Consider the following 14,163-nt stretch of genomic DNA (forward strand, 5'->3'; position numbering starts at 1 on the left):
TGTCTTTCGTTTACATCGAGGATTGGTCTACACGTTCCATTCCGAAACATTCGTGCTACACGTCCATTTCACCAGGAGTTTCATAGAACCAACAATGCTTATCTCATTCATTTCTTGTACATTCCGATTGTGCAACGAATTAACCGACTATTTCATAATTAATTTGTTGTTGGTTGCCTAAGTTGCAGCTCAACCATGAAGTTTTAGATAGAAGAAATGAAGACATGATTTTCGTATTGGGATCCAGGGAGAAGAATGCATTATTATCTGTGAGAATTAAGAAGTAACAGTATGATTTGTAAGTATTAGTTAACCTAACACCTAAATCTCCAGATATAAACAAGATTTACTATATTTTTGTGTGGAGATATGTTAAAGACAAGGTGTATCAAACTGTCCCCACAACAAAAGACGATATAAAACACAGGATAAGAGGAGACTGTCATGTTGTTAGTCATGAAATGCTAACGAATACTGCCCAACTGCTTAAAGAATCCATAGAAATCTCTAAACAACCAAATAATCTTAACCGCAACTTAGGTCTTTTTCTTTCACCAGTCATCCTAGTTGATATCGATCGTATAATTTTTTGAAGAAACAAGAGTGGGTGATTTTGTGGGCTAGATCCTGAGAGTTCTAGACAAAAAATAAATAGTTATTGCAGTTTTACATTACATAAATCTTGCAAAACGGGATTTTGGGGGAACATATATGATAGAAAACACTAGCATATCCCTTGAAGACGCTGTTGGGGTTCTAAAACTTATAGGAAACCACAATGGTCAGTAAGTACTTGGAACCCTGTTGTATAGTCTCTATGTACATATTGCACTTTATTTATGGACTTTGCGATGGCAATGCATCGGAAGCGGTTGTACAAATGGTTCTCGAATGATACTGCGCCCGATAGAGAAATTTTTGAAATCAAACAAATTCAAAGGACAAGAAACTTAAGAACTGTTTGGCAAATTCTCAAAGACAGTTGAACCACTTGCTGTGAATTTTCTTCCACGCATTGCGTTCTGTCAATGTTTTTTTTTTGCGCAACCGTTTTTGCAAATTATTTGTATGATAAATTTTAAGTTATTTTTGGTTGAATTAGTCACAGATATTATTAGAAAGTTAAAAAATAGCTTCTACTTTTTATCTCGTAAACGAAGCAAGATATGAGAAAAATTCAAGGGACGAAAAATTAGTAGTTTTAGTCGCTCTATCTCAGGGAAGTATATCAATTAAATTAAAGTCAGTGGCGTACATTTTATCAATATGTTTTATAAAGGTTAAAGCCAAATCAGCCACTAGAAACAATGCTGCCAAATATGTATTGTCTAAATAGTGCAACGTATTTTTTAAACAGTCTGCATATTTCAAAAGTTTGGCTCGGATCCGTGGGAAAGGAAACTGACTGATCAAGTGACGCTTCCCGTACGCTAGATCGATGTGTAATTAGACATTTTGGCATTTTACAGACGGGAGTAGAAAAATGTATATTGTTGTCGATGTTTTCCGTACAGTTGTATTCTTAAAGTTTCGTAATGTTTTAGTTTACGTCTTTACGTAATTAAATCAATATAATTCGAAAGTAACAACACGGTTTCATTTTATTTGTATAACATTCGGCCTGACGACATTTTTGTTGACCGTTTTATCCACATCTGTAGGTTATTTATTAAAGTCGAAATAATAAATAGCGGTTACTCCGCGAGCTTACGGGAGAGAGAAAGAGAGAGGAACGTAATGAAAGAGACGTGCCCCGTTATTAATAGCGAAACGACAATGTAATTAACGAGCCCCATATCAAAAATACTTACGAAATATACTTGTATATAAAGCTAAAGCTCTTCTGTCTGCCGATGCTGCCGGTGATGAATTGCGTTACCAACTTTGGCCGCCTTTTATTTTTATCAAACAGAAGTTTTCCGACGGGAGGGGGTTAGGGGGAGCGGAACGTCTTAATCGGCGGCTCGTGCGTCCGGCGACGGCAGCGGGGGTGGTTTGGGGAAAGTTATATTGGATTTTTTTGTTGGTAGCTTTATTTATTTTGCTGTGACTGCCATATTTCAATCTCAAATTCAAAAAACAAGACGATGTTTAAAAATATTTAAACTACATTTGAAGAATAGAAGAAACAAAGGGACCAAATGCCTTTTTTTTTTAAATTAGATTTTTAAATAGAAAGATTCTAAGTGCTATGCACTATGACCCGTCAAGCGGGCAAAGTGTCAGGATCATAATTTCCGGAACAAATTACGCAGATAGGTGGCGCTTCCTGTTAGTGATGTGTTATTTTTACAACAAAGGGCTCAAGTGCCGTAAATCGTTTTCTGTCACGACGCTGTCAAATATTGTAAAGAGCTATTCGAAATGAATTTTGAACGTCGAACACAAGAAATGGGAAGATTAAGTGAATAGGCAAAGGCAACGCAAAATTGCAGGACAATCCTATAAAAACAGAAATGGGAACGCTGTAGCTGAAAAAAAGATACCTAACCTACAAGTAAGTTATTGTTTTAATTTATAATATGGAATCGTCTACATGACCCTAGGACGGTACCAAATTTTATCTTATGCGCTGTAGGTTTGAATCCACAGGCTGAGCGCTGTTGTTAGTATAGTGGATTAGATACTCATCAAACCTTTTTTTTAGTATTACGAACAACCCTACGGCGATCTTGTAGACAGACCTTTATTCTGTGTATATATATTTTTATGTCCTAAAAAATATTCTTCTTTCTTGCAGATAACATGTAAATGTAAATTTAACTACAAGTCGTTAAACTACGAACATAGATTGACACTTTTTGAAAAATACTATGAGTGCAGACCTAAAGTCCGTGGAACGTACATCATGGTAAAGCCGTTTATAAAGACATCAGAACTCATACAGCTTAGGGTGATAGGCAGCTTGTTAGAGAGCATATAAATAATATACCCCGAGAAAAATCTCGTTATTCGCAAAAAGTGCAAAAATTCCAGATTGAAATATGAACCGCTTTAATAAAGCGTTTTTGCAGAAATATCTACTCTACTACTCTACTAGTTTGGACACCTACAAGTTTTACCAAAAAGTGTTGAAAGAAGACTTTCCAAATGTTTCATTTGGAGGACGTCAAAGTCACACCTGTCGTAAATGTGACTCGTTAAATTGCACAATAAAAGCGCAGGGCGAAAGAAGTGGGGCAGCAAAGTTGGAGCTGGAGGTGCACCATAGCAAGGCGGAAGCAGCGTGTATGCTCATGAAAACAGATATCGCATCATCGCAAGTGCCAGGAAGCATCACGCGTGTGTTCTCAGTGGACTTAACCCATTCTGACATGTTCTACATGAGACAACTTTCATGCTACAACTTAGGAATCAACTTTGGGGATGACAGGCATTCATACATGTGTGGCAGGACATGGTGGTAACGAAATTGGGTCTTACAGAAAAAAAGCAATGTTGTTGTTTGGAGCGATAACTGTATTGGTCGAAATAAAAACTGAATGATTGTTTTTATTTATGTGACCTATTAGAACTGATCAAGGAGAAGTGTTGGCATTAACATTTGGAATTTAATGTTATTTTTCATCATTTCCTCTAGACGTTATATTTAATTATTTAACAGTTCTATAGATCAATTAGTTATCGAAACCCCACATTTTCCCTATTTCTTTAATCAGATGGTGGACTGCTTTCCGCTAGTTGTCTCGCCAGTTTTTTCGTAGAAATTTTAAAAACGTTTAGATTTAAGTGTCATGGTACGTACCTTCACGGGCATTTTGAACAATAATCACCTATCAACTCCATCCACTTTTTTTTAAAAGAATGTCATGTTTGAGGTGATTATTTTACCACTGTACTACTTTTCTGACAGTGGAAAATTCTTCGAACATCTTTTCGTTGCTGTGAATATCGCCATTTCATTACTAATGTTGAATATTGTGATACTACTGAGATAATGCTCTGAACACTACGGCTTGACAATAAATACTAATGCATTGAACTCATATAGATATTGGGGATATAGGCCTTATGTCGATAATACACGAATTTGTGAAGCAACTATGAAATACATTTAGAGAAGCTCCATTAAACATTCGAAGCAGTGTTTGCTCAAAATTTGCCTAGATCTCATTAAATCTTCACGGAAAAAGTGGTTAAGCGTGTGGATATCACCATTTAGAAAGAAAATTAAGCAATATTCAAAATATAACTCATTCGGTTGAAATTTGGCATGGCGGGCATACCTTAACGAATAATTTGAGTGATAAATTCTATTGCGTGAAATGAAATCCGTGTTTATGAGATGGTTGATAAATCGCGTATTAATTTCGGTGATCTATGCTGTTTCATATAGTTTATTTATAGGTTTTGCGTAATTTTTTTTTCAAAAGTCTGATCTGTTTCCGATTATTGCTTTTTTTTTGTGTAAAATCATACCAATATCTTACGATTTTTCCATTTTGTTAGTGATTATAAATTATCGTTTATGACAATTATAAAACCGCATTGTATTTAAAATAAATTTTAGTTTTAATAATAAAACTCTTGTATGTTTATTTTAATAATTTTAAATTCTAGCTAATTTTTAGTTGGTTTATGTAGACAACTTCCTATCGAACGATTAAAACCGTAAATTATTCGTATGTACGTTACATACGTCCATTTAAATTTGGTGCAAGGGCTTTGCTTTCTATATCTATATTTGCATACCATAATCCAACAAAAACATGACATACAAATGGTCATAATAATAATAAAGTTTATTGTTCCTAATTACGAATTATACATGCCAGACCAAATACTTTCAGAATGAATACGCAGCCTCTTTTCAACACGAGGAGCTGTTGAAGTCAATTAAACTAGAAAAAACAAACATACAGCAAAGGAAGAAACACAGACAAAAGAAAATGGGAGAGAAAGATCTTTCCTAATGAACAGCAGTCATTTTAGTTTCTTTGGTTTACTTTTGTGTTATATATGAGAGAATTGTGACTCCATCATTTTTTTGAGAATTTTTCAAAATCCTGGTATGTTAAAATAGAACTCAAGTTTCCAATTGTTGAGAAGATATGTTTTGAAAGCAAAAGTTAATTAATTAAGTGAGAAATAGAAAAAAGAATGATAAAGATCTGGTTCAATTTAAAACCACGCTAGCATGTTCTTTAAATATCCTCACGCAAACCTACGAGGGAACAAAAATTCGCGAAGAACAGAAGGTGTGAAGTCGTACCTTGATTGACATAGGTGTTAGTACCGTTATCCAGTGCTATCATCTTTCTTTAAGTGAAAAACAACCGAACACCATCAAGGTAAGAGACTTGAAGCGTTTTCTCTCCTTTTAAAGTTTTGTATTATTGCGAGTTCATTCTGTCGTTTTACTGAGCTATCGAAGGAAATTACAACAATTGGTTTCTATTATTTATTATTGTTATTAAAAGGATATTTTGCGCTACTTACCATTGTACGTTTAAATAATTTTCCTCATTTGATTTTGACTTGAATTTTGATAAAATTTGCAAACGATTGTGTAAAAAATTTTTGGTGGAAAATTTTTTTGTTATTCCATTTCAACATTATTTAAAGTTGAAGAGTGTGTTAAAAAAATATATATTGATAAGAATATGACGTTTTGGATCATGTTGCGCATGTCTCCAAAGAGTGTAATATGATTTTGAGATTGCTGTATTCTAGTAAAGATATATTGTCGGATGACATGAAAATCCAGTTATGTAAGAGTCTTGTTCTCTCTCGTTTATCTTACCGCAATTTTGTATGATAGCCCTGTGACACTGATACCTCTTATCTACAAAAAAATAAGAATAGTTGTTGCCGTTTTATTTATAACTTACGCAAATGTTACCGTATATCCGGAGCATTCAAGAAATTAATTTTGTTAACTATAAAAACGTTTTCAAGCACAACTTTCTATGTTTTTTGAAACGTGTGGTAAATTCCAGCATTCCTAAATATTTGAATGATAAATTATTATTTAGAAAATCAATTCATGACCTAGCCACGCTCACTATCCTGTTACATAGAACTGCAAAATTTCGATATTCTTTTGCTGAATTTTTGTTCAACTCCTTAAATCACATTCTCAAATCAAAGTTTCTTGCAACATGAAAAACTTTTAGCTTTTATATATAAAGGCATTTACTTCTTTCCGAGGGTAATGACTAAATTGTAAAAATCAAGTGTAAATTTATATGTTATAACAAGGTTCTTCTTTGATGTGTCGTTTAAGGTACATATATTATTGTTACAGTTTCACGCTTACTTTTACTTGATATGTGTAGATTGTATTTAGATGTGGGTTAAGTGTGAGCATCTTTAAGGTCAGACTTCGCCCATATAATCTTAATGAACACTAGTAATAATAATAATAATAATAATAATAATAATAATAATAATAATAATAATAATAATAATAACACCTTAACCGGAGCATTGGTTAAATTGTGCACCTTGCTACAAGAGAAAATAAGATGGTTCGTTTTATTTTTATTTAACTGTAAGGAGTTCAACCTGAACCATCCACGCGCTCTAGTCTTATTTGCCACACTATCAATACTAAGTTCATATGGGTTCCTAGCTCGGAATAAAAGAATTGTATCATCCGGGTAGAGCGTAGTTTTACATGGTTTGTGGGAAGGCAAATCGTTGATGTAAACTATAAGCAACAGGGGCCCGAGCACCGAGCCTTGCGGCACTCCAAACAATACCGGCAAGATATAACTACTGAATCTTCCATTCACTTCGACATGCTGAAGTCTGCCGCTAAGGTAAGAGCGCAATAATCTGTGAGGCATGCCCCTGATGCCATACCACTCAAGCTTTTGCATCAGCATTCCATGATCCACACAATCAAAAGCCTTCGTGAGATCACAAAAGATGGCCTCTGCTATTTCACGAGCGTCAAAGGCTTCGACAATGCTCCCTCCCAAGAAGACTTAGCAGAGCATGCGTGGTGGACCTTCCGCGCCTAAACCCGAACTGTTTTTTGTACAAAAGTTTGTATTTTTCAAAATATTTCAGTAAACGATTTTTTAAGATGATTTCGACAATCTTACCCATTATAGGGATGATTGCAATAGGTCCATAATTTGAGGGGACGCTGGTATCTCCCTTCTTGTGTAGTGGCACAATCCTGCTTAATAATAATAATAATAATTCCTGGGCGATGCCAGTGGTGCAGTTCACACTTGGGGTTATAAAATGTATCGATACTGACCTGCAAGAAATTGATAGGTTAGTACGCACAACACTAGCCTCATATAGAAGCCATCATCCGAATTCCTCTAATGCGCGACTATATATCACTAGGCAGAATGGTGGACGAGGTCTCTTCTGTCTGCGAACGCGTCACTTAAATCAAAAACAGAAACTGGTAAAATATTTGAAAAGCTCCAACTTACTTAAACTTAAAAACTTCACTCCCCTCAATTTAGTCAACGATGTAGCGTTTGCTCCCTCTAATCAGGAGGAAGAAAGGCTAAGTAAAGAAGTCCATGGCCGGTTCAAGACAAGGAATTGTCTTGCACATACCTTCGCCAGGGTCGACTGAATCGGGAAAGGGAGGGAGCCATATTCGCGGTGCAGAACCAGGTTGTGCCTACAAGGTACTATATCCGATATGTCCTGAATCAGAACATTCCAAGCGATTTGTGCAGAGTGTGCAATCAGAAACTTGAAACCATACAGCATATTATCGGCGCATGTAGCGTAATTGCTCCAAAAGAATGCTTGAATATAATATAATAACATAGCGAAAATCGTACATAGTAACATCTGCTACAAAAATAATTTGATCAGGGACATTCTGCCGTATTACAAGTACAACCCCAAACCAGTGATCGCGAATGGTTCCGCTAAAGTTTGCTGGGATACAATGATAGACAAATGTAGCATTACAACCCGGACATTCTGTATATCAACAAAAATAAAAAATTGCCCTTTATCAAAGATTTTACACAATATCAGGATCTTTGACACGAGCTAAAAAGGACCTACTAACTTCAAACAATCAAAGTATTACCGCTAATTATCTCGGCTATTGGCCTTTGAAAAGCGACTAGCGAAAAACCTTGAAAAGCTCGGTCTTAGTCGAGATCTGGTGGGACTCTTGTAAAAGCCCGTGATAGGTACTAGGAACCTGTCGTCTTGTCCGTCGTTACGTGTTGCACGAAGGGTAACCTTGACTTAATAATAGTAAATAATAATCATAATCATAATAACAATATAATGATAATAATAGTATAATAGCAAGAATAATAATAATAATAATAATAATAATAATAATTATTATTATTATTATTATTATTATTATTATTAATATTATTAATATTATTAGCATTATTATTAATTAATGTGAAGGCAGAGAACCAACCAGAGACAAGGAATAAAAAAAAGGCAAAATTAATAAATCGATACCCCTTCTCCGACTATGTACCAAATAAAGAAATGAACATCAATCCGTACGTTAAATAATGTTGGCTTACCAAGTTTACGACGCGTTTCACTCTTTAAAATTAATAGACGTATTTTGCAACCAACGCGGGTGGGAACGATGTTTGGTAAATGTCAATAGCCACGTTTGCCGCCATGACATCACCGATCCATAAATCTAGGCACCAGATTTTCGTAAAAATTGCCGCCCACCTTGGCCGTTATGCATATTTTACCCCCGAGGCGTCCGGCTTAGTTGGATCAATTCAAATCGAATTTTCATTTGTTATTAATTTATTCGCTTTAATTGAAAACGCGGGTATTAATTAATACGTGTGGAGATCTGCCGCGCATACAATTTTCAAGTTTTTGTTTTTATGATACTGATCGGATTTACAATAGCGTAAATATAAGGCGTCTATGAAACATACATAATTTTTAATATTAAAAAGTTGAATTGTTCACTTAAGAAACTGACAGGTGTTAGGAATAAGTCAGTCAGTAAATTTTCAAAACATATCGGGTGTTTCAGTAAGGAAAACGGATGTTAGTAAAAAAAAAAAAGTAAATCGCATAAGAGGAAACGCTGGAAATTATTTCTGAGGTTCTGAAATGGCCACCAGGCGGCGAAAGAAAAACGCAATATTACGCAATATTTGAAATCAAATAAGTATATCATTACATAGCAATAATATCTATGGTATTGTAAAAAAACTGATATAAACTAAGGTAAATAACGAACTTTTATTTCAATTCAACTTTCAATTTTAAATTATTTTTATACATATTTTAGGTTAGTATAAAGATATTGAGATGCGTTTTTGACTGAGTTATTGAGCGTTTGTTTAACTGTCTAATAACGTAAGGAAGTCATATCGTTGCATTTTATTTTTATTTTTTATTTGTCATTCTTTCAGGAAACGCCATCAGGTGGAAGGGTAATCTATCGCAATCATTTCACTCATGCACGTTCCATTGCCTAGTTTAAGTAATAGTATATTATGCAAAAAGTGCGGTAAACGGCATTTGACTCACTAATTTCTTTGACATGACCGGAGCGCAGCGGAGCGAATTTTTAATAAACGAGTGAGTTTAAAAGTTTACCGAACGGGTTGCATACTATACTTTTTCTACGACCGTTAGTTTTTGGGTACATTTTCGCAATACAACACGAATACATTCATTGACATGATCGTCAGAATTGACAAACGTTAAAATTCAAAGCATGGGAAATATCTTCGAAAACATCCGATTGCTCCCAAATCCGTGCGGTAAAATCCCGGAAATGTCCGAAGTGGCTCGGATTCATGGGAACTGACGTGGTAAAGTGACGATTCCCGCACGCTAGATCGGTGGGTAATTAGGTATTTTACAGACGGGAATACAAAAAATAATTTTGCATATATCAAAAAAGATCTGAATTATAAGATAATTGGTTTTAAAATTAATATGGCAAGTACGCCCTATGGTGGCCATTTTAGAAACTCAAAAATAATTTCTTGCGTACCTTCCTGAATGATTTAATCAAGTTTTTCCCCATTTTTACCTCGTTGCCCTTATTGGGACACTCGGTGTAATGAAAAACTGAAATTCAAAAAGATTTTCCTATATTGATTTATTATTTTAATTGCTGCACAAAGATTTTACATTAGATTCAAATTTGTTAGTTTTAGTCTCACACTGTATCCACACTGTGTTATTTCTAGCCGATTTTTTTCTCAGCAAATCATTTACAGCACTAAATCTACATTCAGCTAAATGTGAAGATCATAAAAGTACCAATAGTTTTCTTGCAAATTTGGTTCAAGTTGAGTATTTGATTTCTGTTTAACTGCTTAAAAATCTTGTGAATTCCTCCTGCTTTGGTTGTAGATAAATCAAACTTGCTGAAGTTTGCGCGTTGCTTCTTAAGAACTTAATTGAAACTGGGTTGCATTTTACTCGGTACTTGCCCACATTTTCCCTATTTCTTTAATCAGATGGTGGACTGCTTTCCGCTAGTTGTCTCGCCAGTTTTTTCGTAGAAATTTTAAAAACGTTTAGATTTAAGTGTCATGGTACGTACCTTCACGGGCATTTTGAACAATAATCACCTATCAACTCCATCCACTTTTTTTTAAAAGAATGTCATGTTTGAGGTGATTATTTTACCACTGTACTACTTTTCTGACAGTGGAAAATTCTTCGAACATCTTTTCGTTGCTGTGAATATCGCCATTTCATTACTAATGTTGAATATTGTGATACTACTGAGATAATGCTCTGAACACTACGGCTTGACAATAAATACTAATGCATTGAACTCATATAGATATTGGGGATATAGGCCTTATGTCGATAATACACGAATTTGTGAAGCAACTATGAAATACATTTAGAGAAGCTCCATTAAACATTCGAAGCAGTGTTTGCTCAAAATTTGCCTAGATCTCATTAAATCTTCACGGAAAAAGTGGTTAAGCGTGTGGATATCACCATTTAGAAAGAAAATTAAGCAATATTCAAAATATAACTCATTCGGTTGAAATTTGGCATGGCGGGCATACCTTAACGAATAATTTGAGTGATAAATTCTATTGCGTGAAATGAAATCCGTGTTTATGAGATGGTTGATAAATCGCGTATTAATTTCGGTGATCTATGCTGTTTCATATAGTTTATTTATAGGTTTTGCGTAATTTTTTTTTCAAAAGTCTGATCTGTTTCCGATTATTGCTTTTTTTTTGTGTAAAATCATACCAATATCTTACGATTTTTCCATTTTGTTAGTGATTATAAATTATCGTTTATGACAATTATAAAACCGCATTGTATTTAAAATAAATTTTAGTTTTAATAATAAAACTCTTGTATGTTTATTTTAATAATTTTAAATTCTAGCTAATTTTTAGTTGGTTTATGTAGACAACTTCCTATCGAACGATTAAAACCGTAAATTATTCGTATGTACGTTACATACGTCCATTTAAATTTGGTGCAAGGGCTTTGCTTTCTATATCTATATTTGCATACCATAATCCAACAAAAACATGACATACAAATGGTCATAATAATAATAAAGTTTATTGTTCCTAATTACGAATTATACATGCCAGACCAAATACTTTCAGAATGAATACGCAGCCTCTTTTCAACACGAGGAGCTGTTGAAGTCAATTAAACTAGAAAAAACAAACATACAGCAAAGGAAGAAACACAGACAAAAGAAAATGGGAGAGAAAGATCTTTCCTAATGAACAGCAGTCATTTTAGTTTCTTTGGTTTACTTTTGTGTTATATATGAGAGAATTGTGACTCCATCATTTTTTTGAGAATTTTTCAAAATCCTGGTATGTTAAAATAGAACTCAAGTTTCCAATTGTTGAGAAGATATGTTTTGAAAGCAAAAGTTAATTAATTAAGTGAGAAATAGAAAAAAGAATGATAAAGATCTGGTTCAATTTAAAACCACGCTAGCATGTTCTTTAAATATCCTCACGCAAACCTACGAGGGAACAAAAATTCGCGAAGAACAGAAGGTGTGAAGTCGTACCTTGATTGACATAGGTGTTAGTACCGTTATCCAGTGCTATCATCTTTCTTTAAGTGAAAAACAACCGAACACCATCAAGGTAAGAGACTTGAAGCGTTTTCTCTCCTTTTAAAGTTTTGTATTATTGCGAGTTCATTCTGTCGTTTTACTGAGCTATCGAAGGAAATTACAACAATTGGTTTCTATTATTTATTATTGTTATTAAAAGGATATTTTGCGCTACTTACCATTGTACGTTTAAATAATTTTCCTCATTTGATTTTGACTTGAATTTTGATAAAATTTGCAAACGATTGTGTAAAAAATTTTTGGTGGAAAATTTTTTTGTTATTCCATTTCAACATTATTTAAAGTTGAAGAGTGTGTTAAAAAAATATATATTGATAAGAATATGACGTTTTGGATCATGTTGCGCATGTCTCCAAAGAGTGTAATATGATTTTGAGATTGCTGTATTCTAGTAAAGATATATTGTCGGATGACATGAAAATCCAGTTATGTAAGAGTCTTGTTCTCTCTCGTTTATCTTACCGCAATTTTGTATGATAGCCCTGTGACACTGATACCTCTTATCTACAAAAAAATAAGAATAGTTGTTGCCGTTTTATTTATAACTTACGCAAATGTTACCGTATATCCGGAGCATTCAAGAAATTAATTTTGTTAACTATAAAAACGTTTTCAAGCACAACTTTCTATGTTTTTTGAAACGTGTGGTAAATTCCAGCATTCCTAAATATTTGAATGATAAATTATTATTTAGAAAATCAATTCATGACCTAGCCACGCTCACTATCCTGTTACATAGAACTGCAAAATTTCGATATTCTTTTGCTGAATTTTTGTTCAACTCCTTAAATCACATTCTCAAATCAAAGTTTCTTGCAACATGAAAAACTTTTAGCTTTTATATATAAAGGCATTTACTTCTTTCCGAGGGTAATGACTAAATTGTAAAAATCAAGTGTAAATTTATATGTTATAACAAGGTTCTTCTTTGATGTGTCGTTTAAGGTACATATATTATTGTTACAGTTTCACGCTTACTTTTACTTGATATGTGTAGATTGTATTTAGATGTGGGTTAAGTGTGAGCATCTTTAAGGTCAGACTTCGCCCATATAATCTTAATGAACACTAGTAATAATAATAATAATAATAATAATAATAATAATAATAATAATAATAATAATAATAATAACACCTTAACCGGAGCATTGGTTAAATTGTGCACCTTGCTACAAGAGAAAATAAGATGGTTCGTTTTATTTTTATTTAACTGTAAGGAGTTCAACCTGAACCATCCACGCGCTCTAGTCTTATTTGCCACACTATCAATACTAAGTTCATATGGGTTCCTAGCTCGGAATAAAAGAATTGTATCATCCGGGTAGAGCGTAGTTTTACATGGTTTGTGGGAAGGCAAATCGTTGATGTAAACTATAAGCAACAGGGGCCCGAGCACCGAGCCTTGCGGCACTCCAAACAATACCGGCAAGATATAACTACTGAATCTTCCATTCACTTCGACATGCTGAAGTCTGCCGCTAAGGTAAGAGCGCAATAATCTGTGAGGCATGCCCCTGATGCCATACCACTCAAGCTTTTGCATCAGCATTCCATGATCCACACAATCAAAAGCCTTCGTGAGATCACAAAAGATGGCCTCTGCTATTTCACGAGCGTCAAAGGCTTCGACAATGCTCCCTCCCAAGAAGACTTAGCAGAGCATGCGTGGTGGACCTTCCGCGCCTAAACCCGAACTGTTTTTTGTACAAAAGTTTGTATTTTTCAAAATATTTCAGTAAACGATTTTTTAAGATGATTTCGACAATCTTACCCATTATAGGGATGATTGCAATAGGTCCATAATTTGAGGGGACGCTGGTATCTCCCTTCTTGTGTAGTGGCACAATCCTGCTTAATAATAATAATAATAATTCCTGGGCGATGCCAGTGGTGCAGTTCACACTTGGGGTTATAAAATGTATCGATACTGACCTGCAAGAAATTGATAGGTTAGTACGCACAACACTAGCCTCATATAGAAGCCATCATCCGAATTCCTCTAATGCGCGACTATATATCACTAGGCAGAATGGTGGACGAGGTCTCTTCTGTCTGCGAACGCGTCACTTAAATCAAAAACAGAAACTGGTAAAATATTTGAAAAGCTCCAACTTACTTAAACTTAAAAACTTCAC

General features: G+C 34.4%; 1 protein-coding gene and 1 long non-coding RNA gene across 9 annotated transcripts in view; both read left to right on the forward strand.

Annotated features, from left to right (window-relative positions):
• LOC132696963 (basement membrane-specific heparan sulfate proteoglycan core protein) overlaps window positions 1-14,163 on the forward strand; it is a 571,468-nt gene that overhangs the window by 84,551 nt on the left and 472,754 nt on the right. The gene's annotated exons all lie outside the window — the stretch shown is intronic.
• LOC132697297 (uncharacterized) lies at window positions 2,337-3,448 on the forward strand. Its single transcript, XR_009618134.1, has 3 exons — window positions 2,337-2,497; window positions 2,741-2,851; window positions 3,015-3,448. It is a non-coding gene; the product is annotated as an uncharacterized LOC132697297 (long non-coding RNA).

This window comes from Cylas formicarius, unplaced genomic scaffold (assembly GCF_029955315.1).
Source record: "Cylas formicarius isolate icCylForm1 unplaced genomic scaffold, icCylForm1.1 PGA_scaffold_1__22_contigs__length_36826433, whole genome shotgun sequence".
Lineage (NCBI taxonomy): Eukaryota > Metazoa > Arthropoda > Insecta > Coleoptera > Brentidae > Cylas > Cylas formicarius.